General features: G+C 41.2%; 1 long non-coding RNA gene across 1 annotated transcript; it reads left to right on the top strand.

The window, feature by feature from the left end:
* The first annotated feature begins 942 nt into the window (after positions 1–942).
* Positions 943–17,743, top strand: LOC143689994 (uncharacterized). Its single transcript, XR_013178984.1, has 3 exons — positions 943–1,024; positions 2,385–2,520; positions 17,428–17,743. It is a non-coding gene; the product is annotated as an uncharacterized LOC143689994 (long non-coding RNA).
* The last annotated feature ends 787 nt before the right edge of the window (positions 17,744–18,530 follow it).

The raw sequence follows: 18,530 nt of genomic DNA, 5'->3' as shown, positions 1-18,530 counted from the left end.
ATTCCTGAGGCTGTAAATCCATTATAAATAGAACCTTTTGATGAGGCTACTTCAGTTAAGGTGTGACCCACCTCATTCAGGACGGGTCTTAATCCTTTTACTGGTGTCCTTTATAAACAGAATGGATACAGAGAGAGAGAGAGAGAGAGAAAGCCACAGAAGCAAGAAGCCAAAATCAACAAAACGCAGAAGAGAAGGGAGAGAGCAGCAGTGCCGCCATGGAGAGGACCCACTGAGTGCTGCCGAGGAAGAACATGCTTCCCCGCTTCACATTAAGACCTTTCATTCTCTTATCTCCACCCCTTGCCTTAGTCCACACATACAAGAGCAGGATGCCGTCTCATGGATGGGGAAGGAGTAGAAGAACAAGGTGGTAAAAGAGATAAAGTTTACCCATCCTTCCCTCACCCACTATAAGCTTCCAAGCCAAAAACATTCCCAACAGGAAGGTTAACACTTTAACTGGATAAGTTTAGAGTTTTGACATTACACTCAACTAGACTTTGTATTATCTGTCAGTGTTTGAAAAGTTATAAAAACTGTTCACAATTTCATCCACAGATAGGAGGAATGATTCCACTGAGAAAATTTCCAAAGATGGTGGTGAGAAAAAATAAAGCTTCTCTTGTACCCTTCTATCAAGTCCAACTCGTTCAATAAACCATTTAAACATATAACAGGGGCACTGATTATACTGCTGCGCCAGCTCACAGGAAAATTCCCAAAGTATCTATAGCTACCCTTCGATCCAGAGGTGAGGGTTTCCCTTCTGGCTCGGATATTTTAGATACTTAGGCATTACAGACCTATGCTCAGGGAGGCTTTTGAGTGTCCAGGATTGTTGCAGTTGTTTGCAGAGTCAGTGGAATGGGAGGTCCACATTCAAGGACCGGATCAGCCCTAAATCCTAGGTCCTGCAGGAAGACCTCAATCCCTCCTCTTCTTCAACTCCACTCCCACACCTCCCTCTCTCTTCCAGCCCTGTTTCATCTGGTCTCTGCGAGAGGAAAACCTTGCTCTGCAAGTATGTGTCTATATCTTTCTGTCTTGAACTTAGGTGGAGATTTAAGTCTTTTTATCTACTCCAATGTGGAATGGGGGAAGGGGAGAAACAGTCCTTGAGGTACTAGTTAAAAAAATTGGAGAAGGGGCAGTGTGACTGTGGCTCAGTGGCAGAATTCTCACCTGCTATGCTGGAGACCCGGGTTCAATTCCCGGTGCCTGCCCATGCAAAAAAAAAAAAAAAAAAAAAAAATTGGAGAAAGAGCACATACATTAATATTTCAAGATAAATCCTTGCGAGGGCATAGATACATTCCACCATGCATATGTATCCCATCACACATATATATCCAGGGAAAAACTGAGATGTTTAACAGCTACCTCTGAATGTTAACATTCCAACTGTCTTTTTCCCTTTTCATTTTCATTCTTTTCTTTACTCTTTTTTGCTTCTTTATATGTTACTTTTAATTTTTCTAAATTTACCATAATATTCATATGTACAGAAATACAGTCAACTCTTATTATATGCAGTAGTTAAATTCTGTAAAATCACTCTGAACAGTGAATTGGATACTGACCCTTTGCTCCTAGGAGAAATACAAGGTTGGGTTTCCATGACCCTCTGGTTACAACACTTTCGTCAATTGATCAAACAAGACTTTGTTTTATGTGTATTTCTGTTTAAAGAAACTTTACTTATTATATATCACTGACTTATTAACATTGAACTCACTGCCAACAGTAATATAACTCATGCCTGAATAAAGCTTATCTAACATACATATCTGCTCTGTAAGTCACATTACAGCCTTCTTATGCTAAGAAACATTAGACAGCACTTCAACACTTTACTTGGAGGCCATTTTAAACAGCAAAATCACCAACAAAAAAGCGCAAAAATGAAAAAAGAAAGTGGCACTAGATTTACAGTAAAAAAGGACACTTGTTTACAGCATGAGCGCTGAAACACAAAAGCAGAGTGTCACTTTGATTTCAGCTGGAAACATGAACTTTGGACAACTCAAATTTTTCAGCACTCTGCACATGTCCCCAACAGCACTGCAAGTATTGATTTGAGGATTACAAATATATTTCATCAAGTAGGAAAATTCACAAATACTGAATTCATGAATGAGGATTGACTATATAATGAAACATGTCTGACTGTGTAAATAAGAAAACAATAACATTTTTTCCTTCAGCATTTAAATATAACCATGGCTCTTCCGTCTTGGAAAAAACCTTCCCTCAGCAGCACATCCCTGAACAGACAGAGTACTTCCCAAATCTGTCATCGCCCAGGCCAAACTTCTTGACAGTGCTTATTCTCACTATCTCCATTACTTTGCCCCCATTGACCCCCTTTATCTGCTCACCAGAAAAGCACCAGCCTCTGATTTTCCCTTCATCTGTGAGACCCACCATTGAGAAGGAAGAAAGCAGGAGTTACATAGTGGGAAGGTTCAGAATCGTCTGAAGGGAAGGGGAGAAGGAATTGATCAAGAACAGCTAAACGTAAGTATGCAATTACCATATGATCTGGCAGTACTATTCAGAGGACATGAGGGCAAGAACACAAATGGACATTTGCACACCAATGTTTATAGCAGCATTATTTACAATTGCCAAGAGATGGGAACAGCCAAAATGTCCATCAACGGACAAGTGGCTAAACAAACTGTGCATATACATACGATGGAATATTACGCAGCTGTAAGACAAAAATAAGTCATGAAGCATGTAACAACATAGATGGACCTTGAGAACATTATGCAAGTGAGATTAGCCAGAAACAAAAGGACAAATACAGTATGGTCTCACTGATATGAACTAACATTAATGGATGAACTTGGAGAATTTCAGTTAAGAGAGGCCATCAGAGATAGAAATAGGGTAGATTTTGGGTAATTGGAGCTGAAGGGATACAGATTGTGCAACAGGACTGACAGTAAAAATTCAGAAATGGATAGCACAATACTACCTAATGTAGTACAATAATATTAGTACACTGAATGGAGCTGAATGTGAGAATGATAGAGAGAGGAGGGCTGGGGGCACAAATGAAACCAGAAGGAAAGATAGATGATTGATTTGAACAGTGAATAAAAAAGTATTTGCAAAGTCCCCTTGGGGGAATGGTGAGAAAGGGGGAAAATTAACTTCCCCATTTGGAGAATTCCTGATATTCTCGCAAGCAGTAGAGACAACCAAATCAATAGGTCAAGCCCTTAATCTTGGGGTTTGTTCATATGAAACTTATCCCCACAAAGGATAGACTAAGCCTACTTAAAATTAGGCCTAAGAGTTACCCCCAGAGAACCTCTTTTGTTGCTCAGATGTGGCCTATCTCTCTCAGCCAGCATAGCAAGCAAACTCACTGCCCACCCCCTCTCTAAGTGGGAATGATTCCCAGGGGTGTAAACCTCCCTGGCAACGTGGGACAGAAATCCTAGAATGAGCTGGGACTCAGCATTAAGGGATTGAGAAAACCTTCTCGACTGAAAGGGGGAAGAAAGAAATGAGACAAAATAAATCGTCAGTGGCTGAGAGATTTCGAACAGAGTCGAGAGGTTATCCTGGAAGTTATTCTTATGCATTTTATAGATACCCCCTTTTTAGTTTAAGGTGTATTAGAGAGGCTAGAGAGAAGTCCCTGAAACTGTACAGCTGTGTTCCAGTAGCCATGTTTCTTAAAGATGAATGTATAATGTTATAACTTTCACAATGTGACTATGAGATTGTGAAAATCACATTGTGTCTGATGCTCCTTTTATCTATGATATTGACAGATGAATAAAAAATATGGATTAAAAATACATAAATAATAGGGGTAACAAATGTTAAAATAAATTGAGTAGATTGAAATACTAGTGGTCTATGAAAGGGAGTGGTAAGGGCTATAGAAAAAAACAGGGGGAACATAGGTTAAAATATATTGAGTAGATGAAAATACTAGTGGTAAATGAGAGGGAGTGATAAGGAGTATGGCATGTATGAGTTTTTTCTGTTTACTTTTTATTTCTTTTTCCGGAGTGATGCAAATGTTCTAAAAAAATGATCATGGTGATGAATATACAACTATGTGATGATATTGTGAACCATTGACTGTACACCATGCACAGAATGTTTGCATGTTAAGAATGTTCATGTTTGTATGTAGTTTTGGTTTGATAATAAAAAATCAATTAAGAAGAAAAGAACAGCTGTACAACTGTCAAGAGATAATGAGGAGATTCAAGATCACAAAAGCATACTGACCCCAAAACACAAACTAGCAAACTAGTGTTGGTTTTTGCCATCCATTGGGACTACCTTATTTTGCCAATGCTGCTGTAACAAATACCACAAATTGGTCAGTTTACACAACATGAATTTAGTGGCTCACAGTTCTGGAGGCTAGAGGACCAAAATTAAGATGTTGGCAAGCTGATGATCTCTCCTAACTCTGTAATGTTCTGGTGTGGCTTTCTGGCACTCCTCCATCACATGATCATCTGTCTCCTTTCACCTCTCGTGGCTTCTACTGACTATTGTGTCAAATTTCCTCTGCTTATAAAGTCTCCAATAATATTGGATTAAGACCCACCCTGATTCAGTTTGGTCTTAACATCTTCAAAGATTCTATTTACAAATTGAGTTCACACCCACAGGACTGGAGGTCATGGCTTGAACATGTCTTTGTGGGGGACATGATCTAATCTACCACAATGACCTATAGACAGGAATACAAAAAGCTGTTTGTGCTAAGAACACTTAGGAAAGTAAGTGAGATCAAGAGATATGAATGAAAGAATGGGAAAACCCAAGAAAAACTGAGACATGCCTATAAAATGGAAAAGCAAACATAGTGAAAATGATAACAGGAGAGAGTGGGAAAGATTAGACAGTATTCAAGAGTAGATTTTAGATTTAAGATCGCCAGGTGGAGCAACTACTGGTAGTAAAAGATTCAGAGTTTGGCCATGGCTGTGGGTAGCTGAAACAAGGGAGAGAAAAGTCACTGGAGTTAAGGCAGTCATGTTCTGTGAGTTCACGTGTAATTGGTGCATCCAAATGGATAATGAAATCACAGAGCATGAAGTCAAAACCTATGATACAGATGAATACTATGAACCAAATACCAATGACTTTGATGAATGTCGGGGCTTACTAAGAAGCCAGTAGGTAACAACAATTCAAATACAAAATGAACTCCAGGTCGTACACAAAACCCCAGATGGCTTACGTGAGGCCTGGTGATTTGTTTACCTCTTGTCAGATGACCTTCAACAAAGAGCAGACTCTGCTTCCAACAAACCAAGCTAATTATCTGTCATGCTGATATTAGCTGAAAAAAAGGGTCACCTTAGTTCAAGAGGGCAAGGATCTCTGAGAGAAAAATGTGGAATGGATCATCCACATAGATAATAAAGTTGAATGGATAAGATCAGCACTTCTGGTGGAGAGAAAACTGTGAGCAGAGCACCTTAGCAGGGTGTCCAGGACTTTGTCCTGTCTGCCCCACCTTCCTTTCTTCCTTTGCTTGTGTCCTAGCAAAAATCTGCATGAATCATCCTAAACTGTGAGACTGAGCAGAGGAATGGAACCCCAGGCTACAGTCCCTCACCCCTACCCCACTGGAATAGGTTCTTTCCATTGCTAAGGTTTTTCCAGCCTGTACAGATCTCCCAGTACAATTGTCGTCTGATTGGATGTCTGAGATACAAGCAAAAATTCCAGCTTGATATGAACAACACTGTATAAGAGCTAGACCTGGTTCCCACTGATGAGCCCCTAGTTTTTCATACAGCCTATACCCACAGGCTTATTTATTTTCTTTATGTGAATTATTCGGTTAATTCCCATCCTTTTCTTGTTCCAATTTATTGAGGTACATTCATACACCATACAAACCATCGAATGTATACAATCACTAGCTCACAGTAGCATCACATAGTTGTACATAGTTGTGCATATCGATTTTTTTTCATCACATAGTTGTGTATTCATCACCATAATCATTTTTAGAACATTTGCATTGCTCCAGGAAAAGAAATAAAAAGACAAAAGAAAAAAAACATATATCCCATACCCCTTACCCTTCCTTCTCATTGACCTCTCATTGTAATCTACCCAATTTTTTTACCCCTTATCCCCTGCTATTATTTATGAATTTTTATCCTTATTTTTTTTTACTCATAAGTCTATACCCTGGATAAAAGGAGCATCAGCCACAAGGCTTTCACAATCACACAGGTATATTGTAAAAGCTATACAGTTATACAACCCTCTTCAAGAATCAGGATTACTGGAATACAGTTCAGCAGTTTCAGGTACTTCCCTCTAGCCACTCCAAGGCACCACAAACTAAAAAGGGATTTATATAATGCTTGAGAAAAATCTCCAAGATTCCCTCTCAACTCTGTTTGAAATCTCTCAGCCACTGAAATTATTTTGTCTCATTTCTTTATTTCCCTTTTTGGTCAAGAAGGCTTTCTCAATCCCGTGATGCCAGGTTCCGGTTCACCCCTGGGAATCCTGTCCCATATTGCCAGGGAGATTTACCCACCTGGGAGTCATATCCCACATAGGCAAGAGGGCAATTTGATCACCTGCTGAGTTGGCTTAGAGAGAGAGGCCACATCTGAGCAACAAAAGAGGTTTTCTGGGGGTGACCCTTAGACATAATTATAAGTAGGCTTAGCTTCTCTTTTGCAAGAATAAGTTTCATAGGGGTGAGCCCCAAGATCAAGGGCCCAGCCTATTGAATTGGTTGTCCCTACTACTTGTGAGAATACCGGGAATTCCCCAGATGGGGAAGTTTAATATTTTCTCTTTTCTCCCCAGCCCCTCAAGGGGGCTTTGCAAATACCTTTTTATTCTCTACCCACACTAGTCTGGGATGTATTAAGGCATTACACAAACCTGTACAAACCAACAAGATCTCACTCCCTATGCAAGATACCATGTAATTATGATGTTCGAATAAGTTGACCACATACATTAAATTCGTTAATACGCTCTCAAATTTTGTAGAAAGTAAATATATCTTCCTTTGATCTCACACAGAAGTTGAAATTTTAAAATATAGACCGCATTATCCTTTACCCTGTATTCTGATTTACCTTAGTCCTAATCACATAAACTTCATTCATATCTCTACTTGTAACCTGATAACTTTTTTACTTTTTTTTTAACAGTTTCTGTATGGGGTAATGCAGACTTTCATAGCTTCAAGGCTCTAACTCTGAGTCTCAGGTGTCACACAAATACCTGAAGTCCCAACAACCAGGTTGTACACAAATAGAAAATACAGTTACAACTCTGGAATAGCTGTGACTCCTGTAAGATCTTACAGTCTAGGACCCTTTACAATAGGCCACAACATGATAACCCATGCCCTCAACTTCAATTCTCCAAGTTTATATATTATACTTAGTCCATATGAGTGAGGCATGATAATATCTTTTTGTTTCTGATATTTCATTCAACATACTGTCCTCAAGTTTCATTCACCTAGTTGCATGTCTCACAACTTCATTCCTTCTTACAGCTACTCAGTAGTTTGTTGTGTGAAAGTACCACAGTTCCCCCTTCCATTCCCCAGTCGCTGTATCCTTAGATCACCTTCATCCATTGCAAATCATGAAGAATGCCGCCATAAACTCCAGGGTGCAAATGTCCACCCGTGTCCCCCATCTTAGTTCCTCCAAGTATGTACCTGGCAACAGGGTTGCAGGATCATATGTCAACCCCACTTTCAGCCTCTTGTAGAACCACCACATTGCCCTCCAGAGGGGCTGCATCACTCTGCTTCTCGACCAGCAGTGAATAGGTACCTCTCTATCTCCACATTTTCTTCAGCACTTGTATCTCTGTTTATTTTTAAACATTTTTATTTGCATATCATACAATCCAACCAAAGTTAAAAAAAAAAAATCAGTGGTTCCTGGTATAATCACACAGCCATGCCTTCACCAGCACAATCTATCTGAGGACATTTCCCTTTATTCTGCAAAGAATCTCATACCCCTCCCCCATATGCCCTGCTGGTTGACATTCAGTTTTGACATGTTGCCTTTGTTACGTTCAATGGAAGTGTATTACAATGTTACTATTAACCGTAGACCCTAGCTTGCATGGCCCGCAGGGCCTCTTGAGTAATACTTGGATCTGAGGGGAATAATAGATCACACTCTGTTCTACTCTACCCTCCCACTCCTAGAAGTTCCAGACCGAGAAATTGGCACAGGAGTTAGGCTGTCCCTTAGAAAAAGGGATTGATAAGGGAATATTGTAGAGCTATGGTCAGGAAGGCATTGAGGAAAGGGCAGAAAGGTGGGGATAAGAAGAGGTCAGCTCCACTTCATCAACCCAAGGAGATGACAGGTGGGAGAGAAACTGCTTCATCCCCAGAGGACTTGGAGGGAATGGAGCAGAAACTTATCGACATCATCATCATCATTAGCTACCAGGTACGGTGCACATTCTCTGGGCAAGGCACCATATCAAGAATTTAAATGGATTATCTCATTTATACTCAAAACAAATTATGAAGGAAAAACTACTAGGATCTCCACTGTTAATGATTTTTTTAATGAAATTTAGAGATAAATAAATTCCCTGAGACCACTTGTCTACTGAGGGGTAGAACTGGGATTCATGGCAGACACTTTACATCCATTCTATCATTTAATTTACAAAACCTTGAGAGGTAGGTTGCATTTACCTTTATTTTATAGATTAGGAAACAGACTCAGAGAAGAAAAGGCACTGCTCAAAATTATAATGGCTGTACTAACATTCAAACCCACATCTGTGTCAGGGAAGCCCAAAGTTTTCATACAACACCACATTGCTACTGCTTTTTTGCCAGAACGTAGGCAAGTATCAGTCAAGTTAGGTGGTGGAGGAAAGTCCCAAGGGAAGGGCAGTTTGTAGAAGAGATTCTTGGTGATAAAATATGGTTTAAGGAGGGAATTGTAAAGAGCCTGCAGGAAGTTAGGCATATGGAAGATAAAGTTAACTAACCTATCAGAGGATGAAAAAAAAGAAAAAGGATAAGTTGGGTGATTTAGTAAGTTTGTTCCCTAAGCTATTGATGTGACTTGTGGAAGGATGGAAGAGGAAAATGAGGCAGAGCATGGAAAGCCTCACGGTTCTAAGTGGAACTTTAGTCCAGAGTTGTTCTGATGCTTCATCATACTGTCTCTCTCAGGAAAGCGAGAAGGGCCTGCTAATGGTATTATACAAAAGATTCAAGTTCAGATTACACAGATAGTTTGGGTATAAACAGAGCAGGTATATAACACATACTCAGTGGAGTACTGAACATTGTCAGTTGTTCCCAAGAAAACCCTGGAGAAAAGGGGGAAGGTACAGAGTTCCTTTATAAGTTCTACCACCACCCTAATAAGGTGATATTTATCACCTCCCTCAATCACCAGGATCTGTTTCCCTATCATCAAAGTAGGGAGATGTGCCCCTCAAATTTATCCCATCTAGCATTAAATTCTAGGCATTGAGAAGCAGAACCTCAACCTCAGTGAAATGATTCATCCCATCCCCAACCTCATCTTCTCTCCTCCAGGACTTTAATGGGATCCATTACAGCCTTTAATGGGATCTCTATCATTCTCCAGGACCGTTTTAATTCTCAGGGACTTGGGAAGATTATCAGAGCTGGGGCTTTTAGGACAAATCACAAAGGTCTCTATCAGGAAGCCAAGCCTGAAGTGGGGAGAATTTCCTTCTTACTGCCTCTTCCTCTCCATTGCTGACTCTTTCCCTCTGGATCCCTCCTCCTTTTCCATTCCCGCATGTCTCTCCCACTCACTTCTTCCATTTCTTTTCTTCTTAACCCTCTTTGCATGTGTCTCTGTCTCTTTCCATGCTTCTGCTCATCCCCACCTTCCTTCACTCAGCCCCACCCCAAACTCTGTTTATGTTTTTTATCTCGTGCTTCATCCAAACATTTTCTATTATTAGCACACACATTCATTCTGAAATCTTCACTGGAAGCCCAAGAGAGTCCTCCCCAGATGAGGGGCACCATCCAAATCACACAAAGAAACTTTGCTATTCCTTTTCCCCTCTCTACCTTCCTCCCCCACCCCCCAAAAATCCATTGATCCATTTCTCGCTGCCTGAAGACATTTGTTTGTTCTTTTCCAAGTTTCCCGCCAGGAACGAGAGTCAGCCCCAGCCTGGTATTTGCCTTGGCAGTCCTGATTCCTGAAGTTCACTGTGGCCAAGGTCAGAGCAGCACTGGGCTGGGCTGGCGGTAGTGGTAGAGACATGGATCTGGGGGTAATAGACCTTTCTTCTGAGTCACCTGGGTCTCTAGGGTCAGGTTTCCCCTCCAAAGATAACCTACATGGCTTAAGCCCTGAGCCCAGAATGTCACTTAGGAGACTTGGGGAGGCAGGAAAATCTTGAGAAGCCACATGAATGGGCTTCCTTCTGGTTCAATTCCTGACACTCTGGTTTGCACTCCACCTCCATGTCCCTGTCACCTACCCAGCCCTTTAGGGGCTCTTCTTCCCCCAACTTTGGCTGTGGAATGGGGTGCCATCTCCCCAGCTAGCTACCTCTGACATCCTTTTCTTTTAAAGGTTTTACTAAATTAATAATTAGGCGTAAAACTAATAATAATTAATATAAGGAAAGTCACAAAATTCCAGAGTAGTTAGAGGTACAATAGTTTTTGATCCATTGCTACCAGAAGCCACAGTGTATGAAAGCTTTTCTCCTCAAGAAATTTGTCCCCTACATCTACAATCTCTGCCACATGTAAACCACTGGTCTCCTTCCTACAGAAAGGAAGAGAAGGGGGGAGAGGAAGAAAAGAAGTTGTCATGCACTAGGTACATCCTCTGGGTCAGATATTACATTTATTATCTCATTTAAGTGTCATGACAACATTAATGAGAAGAGGGCATACTATATATTTAGAGGAAGAAACTGAGACTCAGGAAGATTAAATGGCTTGACCACAGACAAATTTCAAATCAAGCATTACATCACCTTGAACATTCTTCCTGGTCTTCCAAGGTTTAATATACCTATAAGACCCTGGCCTTGCCTTAGCACATAATATAAGAGCTATGATTTATTGAGCTCTTAACTTCATGCCAGGTGCTATGGTAGGTGTTTTACATCCATGATTAGTTGCATCCTTAGAAAAACACAGATAGAAGGAAATGCTATTATGAGCTACATTCTACCCATTAGCATAGAAAGATTCAGTAACTTTCCTAAGATTATCCAGCAAATAAGTTGTAGATTCTCTTAAATGGTATTATAGTCATGGGTTTTGTCTGTCTTTCCCCCTGGACTATGACTCTTGAGATCAGAAAATGAGTCTCTTTTTCTTTGAATCCCCAGGACCAATACAATGCCTGGCACATAGTGGAAGCTCAATGAGTGTACACTGTTTATGGAAGGGAGGGAGGGAGAGAGAGGGAGTCTCCAACCAAGTGGACTCTTGGTCTCAAGTGGTTTTCACAACCCCTGTGTTTTTTGTTTAACACTGTGAGAATACAATATACCAGAAATGGGACAGCTTTTAAAAAGGAAATTTATTAAGTTACACGTTTGCAGTTCTAAGGCCATAAACAAGTACAAACTAAGGCATCTGGAGAAGGATACCTTGACTCAAGGAAAGCTGATGTCTGTCACATGGGAAGACATATGGTTGACATCTGCTGGTCCTTGTTCCCAGTTCCACTGCTTCCAGTTTTTTTATGTCAGTGGTTTCCTCTCTAAGTGTCTGTGGGCCTTCACTTAGCTCCCCCAGGACACAACTCTGGGTTCTGGCTTGCGTAGCATCTCATGGGGAGGCACATGGTGACGACTGTTGGGCTCTGCATCTCCAAATATCAGTGCCTAGGCATCTGCTCTCTGTCAGCACTCCAGGCATCTTCAAATGTCTGCACCTTTGTCGATTCTGAAGCAACTGTTCTCCAAGTGTCTACTCTCTATGGGCTCCAAAATATTTCCCTTTTAAAGGACTCTAGTAAATGAATCAAGACCCACCTTGAATGGGTATAGTCATATCTACTTCTAATCAAACAGTCATGCCCACAATTGGATGTGTTACATCTCCATGGAAATGATTCGATCTAAGTTTCCACCCTAAAATATTGAATCAGGATTAAAGAACAACGCTTTTCTGGGGTACATAACTATTTCAAACCAGCACACACTGGTGCCATTACCATGTGAGTAATGCCCTTCTTGGTGAGTCCTCTGATATGTGGGCACGCACACAAGTGCACACAAACACGCACAAACATATGTGCACATAGGGCACTTTTCCCCACTCCCTCAACACCAGCATTTCAGGCCCCTAGAAGCCTGACTAAATTCTGGAGAACCTCAAGCCTTACTCCATTCCTGTAGAACTTTTTAGTTGTGGTGGTAGTGGTGGAGACGATTCAAATAATCTGATGTATGTGAAATTATGTTGATTTTGAAATTCTAAATTACTTTAGAAATATTAGTTACTATTTCCCCCATGAATGCCCTATAACATAAACATTATGTTCATGCCAAAATATATATACCACAAAGACACACACACACACACAGGCTTGTGTGTCCAGTCCAAAAGCCCCAGCAGGGTCTCACTACAGACATGAACAAGCATCATGCAGAGCAAGACATTGATGTTTCAGGACCAGCAGTGCATCATTGTAGGAAGCCCTGAGGTGGAGCGTATTGTAGCTCTATGTCGAATAAAACAATTCCTTACCTGGGCTACCCAGGTCTCTAGTAGTTCATAGAGGTGATGATGTATATTTCCTCAATCATTTACAGTGTTTCAAAAACCCTAACAATAATCACACATGCAACTAATAAGAATGCGTAGAAAACAAAATATAAAACATCTCTTCTTTCATTTTAAATTATGTAAAATCAATGTTGCAATCCTAAATAGCTTATACTAATCAAGATATAAATGCTTTGGTTAATACAAATATTAGATCAAATTATTACTTATCTAATGGGGTGTCTAGAACACAGAGCTTAAGATTTCAGAGTCTTCTAATTCTACAGAGAAGAGTGTCACCTCTAAGCAGATTTTCTTATTATGGCAGGAATCACTTAATAGCTCTTCATTTTTAAAAGATTCCCTAGATTTATTTATATCAAAGTTCATTTGAAGGCAAAGTTGTTAGAGAAAATGAGAAAAAAAACTAACATATCAGGAAATTATAAGTGAAGGGGTATTTCAGGCATTCATGTAATTACTTAAACTCAATAAGCAAAGAAAAAGATCAACGAACTAGTAGCAGAAATCCACAGGCCCGCAACTTAGTGAATGGTTTGAACACATCATGCAACCCTAAAGAGTTATTTTCATTATGCAGTTGCAAGATGAATAAGTGCACACTGTCCTTGGGAAATGGTGTCATCAGGTCTTTTATTTGTGACTGGACAAAGGCCAGTTGATTCATGACCCTCAATAGTAAGAGCAGATCCCCGAAGTGAATCTGGATAAATATGCACAGAGGGCAACAAGGCATCTAAGAAGAAAAGGATCAGGACACTGCCCCTTCCCCGTGGCATTTAATAGAAGTATACTCCCCTCTCATTGACAGAGGTCACCCCAACAAGGTTCTGTTGACAGAAAGAACACCAGGGCACCCCAAAAAGGAATTTATTATACAAGACCCAGAGCCAGGGGAGTGGGAGGAATTGGTTGCAGCTCAGCATGTGGCCGAGGCCAACAAACCCTCTAGCCCAGAACCCTGGCCTGGTGCTGGGTTTTGAGACCATGGACAGGGTGCAAAGTCAACAAAAAGAGCCATGACTTTGGCATCTGGCCCTGCTCCTGTAGTGTGATTCTTAGTCATATACCACACAGGCTGCCCCTCTAATGCAAGAACTTAAGGCAGGAAATTGCTAAATGAGTTGCCTAAAGATTGAAAAGCAGGCCAAATTACATATGGTGTGTCCTTGCCTGAAGTTAAAACTAAGAAGATTAGAACTTCCCAGCTTGCCAAGAGAAAGGAGAGAGGTGCCAAAAACCATAAACTTAAAAGGAAATGGGGACAGAAAATGTGGTCCTAAGTTCCAGAGCCAGAGGCCCTGAAAGAAGATGGGGCTCATTAGAAATTAAGCAGGCAGTGAAATATCCTCCACATAGCAAATGCAGGGGACTTATCACCTAAGAAGTAGTAAAGCTGGCCATGGCAGGTTTCTGGATTGATTTGAGATTATGAAAGAGGAACCATGCAAATACAGTGGAAAGTGCCAAGATTTGGAATCAGCGAACCAGGGGTGCAGTGCCATTATTAGCTGAGTGACCTGGAGGATTTTCCAGGCAAAAGGAGCAGTCATACAAAGCCATGTAGGGAAAGAATACTATCAGAAGGGCCATCTGTGCTCAGAATGGAGAAGTCAAAGGGGAGAATGGGATTAAGGTATGGAAAGGAGAACTTTCTAGAAAAGGGCTCGTCTTATTTTAATCCTTTTTATAGCAAAATAAAACACACATACAGAAAACTACACAAAATTAATGTATAGCTTAATGATTTATTTTCAGGCAAACACACATATAACACACCACTCACATCACTGAACTTTGCCCCCCACCTTAGAAGGCTGCCCAAGTGACACATCCCAAACACAACTCCCTCTCTCTCACCAAAAGTAACCACTATCCTAATTTTCATAATTATTTCCTTGTGTTTGCATATGGTTTCATCACCCAAGTGTATATCCCTGGATACTGCCTCTCTATAGGTGCCTCCCTCAGGGATATTCTTGAAGTTGGATAGCGCTCTCTAGGATTTGGTCAAGTAGAGAACAGAACCTGCACAGACCCAGAGGAGTGAGCCAATACTACTTTCCAGAACTCAACTGTTTCTGTGGTCTGTAGCAGCCTATCCTTCTTGCCACTTTGAAGCAACAGGCTTTGAGTCACACCTCAGAATACCAACAAAGCCAGAGAGGCAGTTGGTGGCCAGCTGAGAAAAGGGCATCTCTTCTTTGTCTAGAGAAGGTGGAGACAGGGATCTCTGTTTCTTTCATTTACTCATTCATTTGCACACATACACCAAGTGCCTTCTATGAACAGTGTACTGTGAGAATGACAAAAACGAAACAGGTAGGGGTTGGACAGAGCTGGGTGAAAGAGAGTATGGTTTAAAGACCAGCGTTGCCTGAGGTGACTTTCTGCAAGCAAGTCAGCCTTGACAGTCCGTCAGCCTGTTCCCGCAGCACCCTGTGCAGTCCAGGCTGTGCTATGGCTATTAAGACAGAACTGCAGATGCTCCTGGATGGGGGAAGAGCCTGGGAAGTGCTGCCCCCAACATACTTTTATTCTCATTCACACAGGGACAACCTCTGCACTTGGGACCTAGGAAAAGCAGAAAATGCACAACGCTTGCAGAAAATTGTTCTCAAAGCAGCATTTCTCTCAGGCAGAAGTATGCTGGGGCTAGGGGAGGTGGCACAGAGGGATGAAAACTGTCAGTCCAGAGCATGTAAGCAATCCTTTCTGAAAAGGTGGACTTTCTACTCAGCAGGTCTCCAGCCCCTGAGTCTCAAGTAGTTCTGTGTCAGCCAGAGAGCACTGGGAGAACTGGTGAGGGTCCAGCACACATGCTGGAACTGGCAGAAGCCTGAGAGGGATCTAGTGAAGTCCATTTCTTTTATGGGAAGTATCAGAGACTAAGGGAGGGCGGGAATGGCTGCCCAGGGAGCCCAGGGAGCGAGTGGCAAAGTCTTTAGAAGGATCCAGGTTCTCCCAGCCACTCAGACAGGTTCCCAGGGAATGACATTCACAGACCAAAGGGGAACCAGACTTCAGACACTTGATGTTACCAGTAGTCAGAAATGTACAGCTTCTAAGCATCACCTACAACAAAAGTTAAAAATACTCTAAGACAAAAGAGGGGAAGTAGCACTGGGTGCTCTGGTTGATGAATAAGAAAACCAGGCTGGCTGCTTTAAGCTTGGAGCAGCCCCAGTCCAGACCCTGAATACTTTCACAGTTCTGACAGCAGCCATCTACCTGTGGGTTCCATTCTACCACTCCCACTTCTCATGCACATGTTCTTCTCTAACAAGACTAACTTTCTTACCATTCCCACACCCCAACACCAAAGTTAACAAGGTAGCTGGACTTCTCTCAATAGAAAGGAAGGCCAGCCTGATTATTATGTTTTAAAAGAAATATTAGAGAAAGCAGGTAGAGTTAGAGCCTTCCTCCACTACCCCCACATTGAAAAAGTTGGACTACAAATGTATGAAATCAAGAATACATGATACAGGGAGATGATTCTCAGAGAAGAATCCAGACCTAGCACCATGGGATCAACAATTACATCCTGACCAAAAGAGGGAAAAGAAGTGTAATTAATAAAGTATCAGTGGCAGAGAGAGTTCACATAGAGTTGAGAGGCTACTCTGGAGGTTGCTCTTACGCAAGGTAGACCTTGCTACCTATCATAACCTGCCAACTCCGAACCAGGATCATTCCAGTCAATCCTTAAGAACAGCTAGGACAATATATAAGATTCCACAAGGTTCCAGGCACTACAGTAACTTTCCAGAAACCTACAACCTCCAGATAAGTCCTGAAACCTAGCCCAGCCTCTCCAGAACATCAGATAGTTCCACTTCCCTACCCATATTAGTGACAGACCCTTCTAATATCAAAAATTTAGGATTGCTATAGCCCAAACAACTCCAAAGACAGGTACGGAAAGATCAAAGGTGATGGAGGAATTATACATAGAAGATAGGACATAACAAATGAACACGAATGCTGAATCATTAAATTGATATCTCTTTTAGTCTCCAGTATTTTACAGCAGCTAGAAGTAAACACCTAAAATTGTGAAATTGTAACCCATGTCAAAGTCTGAAATGTGTTCTACAACTAATTGTGGTATTGTGCTTTGAAATTTATAGCTTTTTTATATTTATGTTATTGTTCACAAAAAAAGAAGGAAAAAAAGTCAATTGTGATGATGAAAAAGTATTTAAGCCCTCTAGCCTCCTATATTCTGGAGCAACTAGAAGAAAAAAATATGAGAGGATCATATGGTAGCCCATGACAAACTCTGGAATCTGTCATGTAACCACTTGTTGAAGAGTGCTTTGAAAACTATTGCTTTTTTATTTCTTTGTTTTGCATATATGTTGTACTATACAATTTTAAAAGTTAAAAAAAAAAAGAATACATGATACAGAAAGAACTACCCACTTACAGTAAATGGCAGAGCCAAAGGAAAGAAATTACTCTTTCGCCCTCTCCTTTATGCTACGGCCTAGCCCATTTGTTTCCCTTCTCTCTGTCAGTCTGATGGCAATAGGTGGCATGAGATCTTCTTGAGTGCCTCTTCCCCTTGGGTCTCTAAGTCTCTGAAGAGGTTAAATGTTCCCATTTCCCCAGCAGACATCTTCCTTGTCATTAACTCTCAACAGGAAGAATGGAGAAGTTGGAATTCTACTCAGGAGACAGCAGAGGACCAGAAGGAGCCAGGGCTGGTGGATAATTGGGGGTGTTTTCAGGACAGCAGCCTCCTGGAGTTCTCAGAATCTCAGCAGAGAACAAGATCTGTTGCTTCTTGCGATCCTCAGCGGCCACGCCTTTCCTCAACTCGAGCTGCACAGCGCCCCAGGCTTACGTATGAATTAAGAAAAACATAAAAATCCTATTTGCCCAAATCTTTTCCATGAGGAAATTGGCTCTCCCTGCAGCTAAGCCTGACCCCTGGCCACTCTGGGGATTAAGGAAGAATGTCACAAGGGTTGGGGTTGGGGAAGAGCCAGACCCCTATTCAGGCCCCATTGAGTACTTTAGAATTGGCTCCAATTATTCAATGGCAGGGAATGGCAAGTGATCCAGATGACATCCCTTTCTTCCTGTTTAAACTCCACTGTAACGATTTATCTTAGCCTTCAATCATCTGCTCCCTCTGCTCTGTTGTTCCTTCATATTAAGAGTTCCTAAAGTCAATTCCACCACCTCATGTGCACCAGTTCTGCATTCAAGCTTCACATTTAACAAGTCCCCAGCACTGAAGGCTCTCACTTCCATCTCTTTTCCACAAACCTCTTAGTTCAGGAAGTCTCCCAAAATTAATTCCCTCCACTGTCACTTCTCAAAGTCTGATGACTCCTCAACTCTCCATAGACAAAGGAATTTAGAAAGTACTAAGTGTGCCAGAGTGCTTATACACTTGCCAAGTCCAAACTTGATGATAATAAAGAGAAAACTCATTGGTCTTAAAGAAAATTTTAAAAAATTAAAAAACAGAACTTCTACATGTAAATGAGCACCATATTCTTCAAACTAGTCACCTTTGGAAGCCATACTCATATCAAATGGATCTCCACTACTCCAAAATTATCTGTGGAAACTCTCCTTTTGAATTAACTTTCAGAACCAGTTTAGGAACCAGAAAAAGAAAGGTAGCCTTATGATGAGTCGAATTTTTAAAAGAAATCTCTGCCCCCTCCTTCCTTGCCTATTCTTCTTAATAACAGTTGACTGTTTCCAAATATTAACTCAATTTTCAGAGGTG

This window comes from Tamandua tetradactyla, chromosome 7, assembly GCF_023851605.1.
Source record: "Tamandua tetradactyla isolate mTamTet1 chromosome 7, mTamTet1.pri, whole genome shotgun sequence".
Classification (NCBI taxonomy): Eukaryota; Metazoa; Chordata; class Mammalia; order Pilosa; family Myrmecophagidae; genus Tamandua; species Tamandua tetradactyla.
The sequence above is the reverse complement of the archived record's forward strand: the minus strand, read 5'-3'. Positions and strand labels throughout refer to the sequence as shown.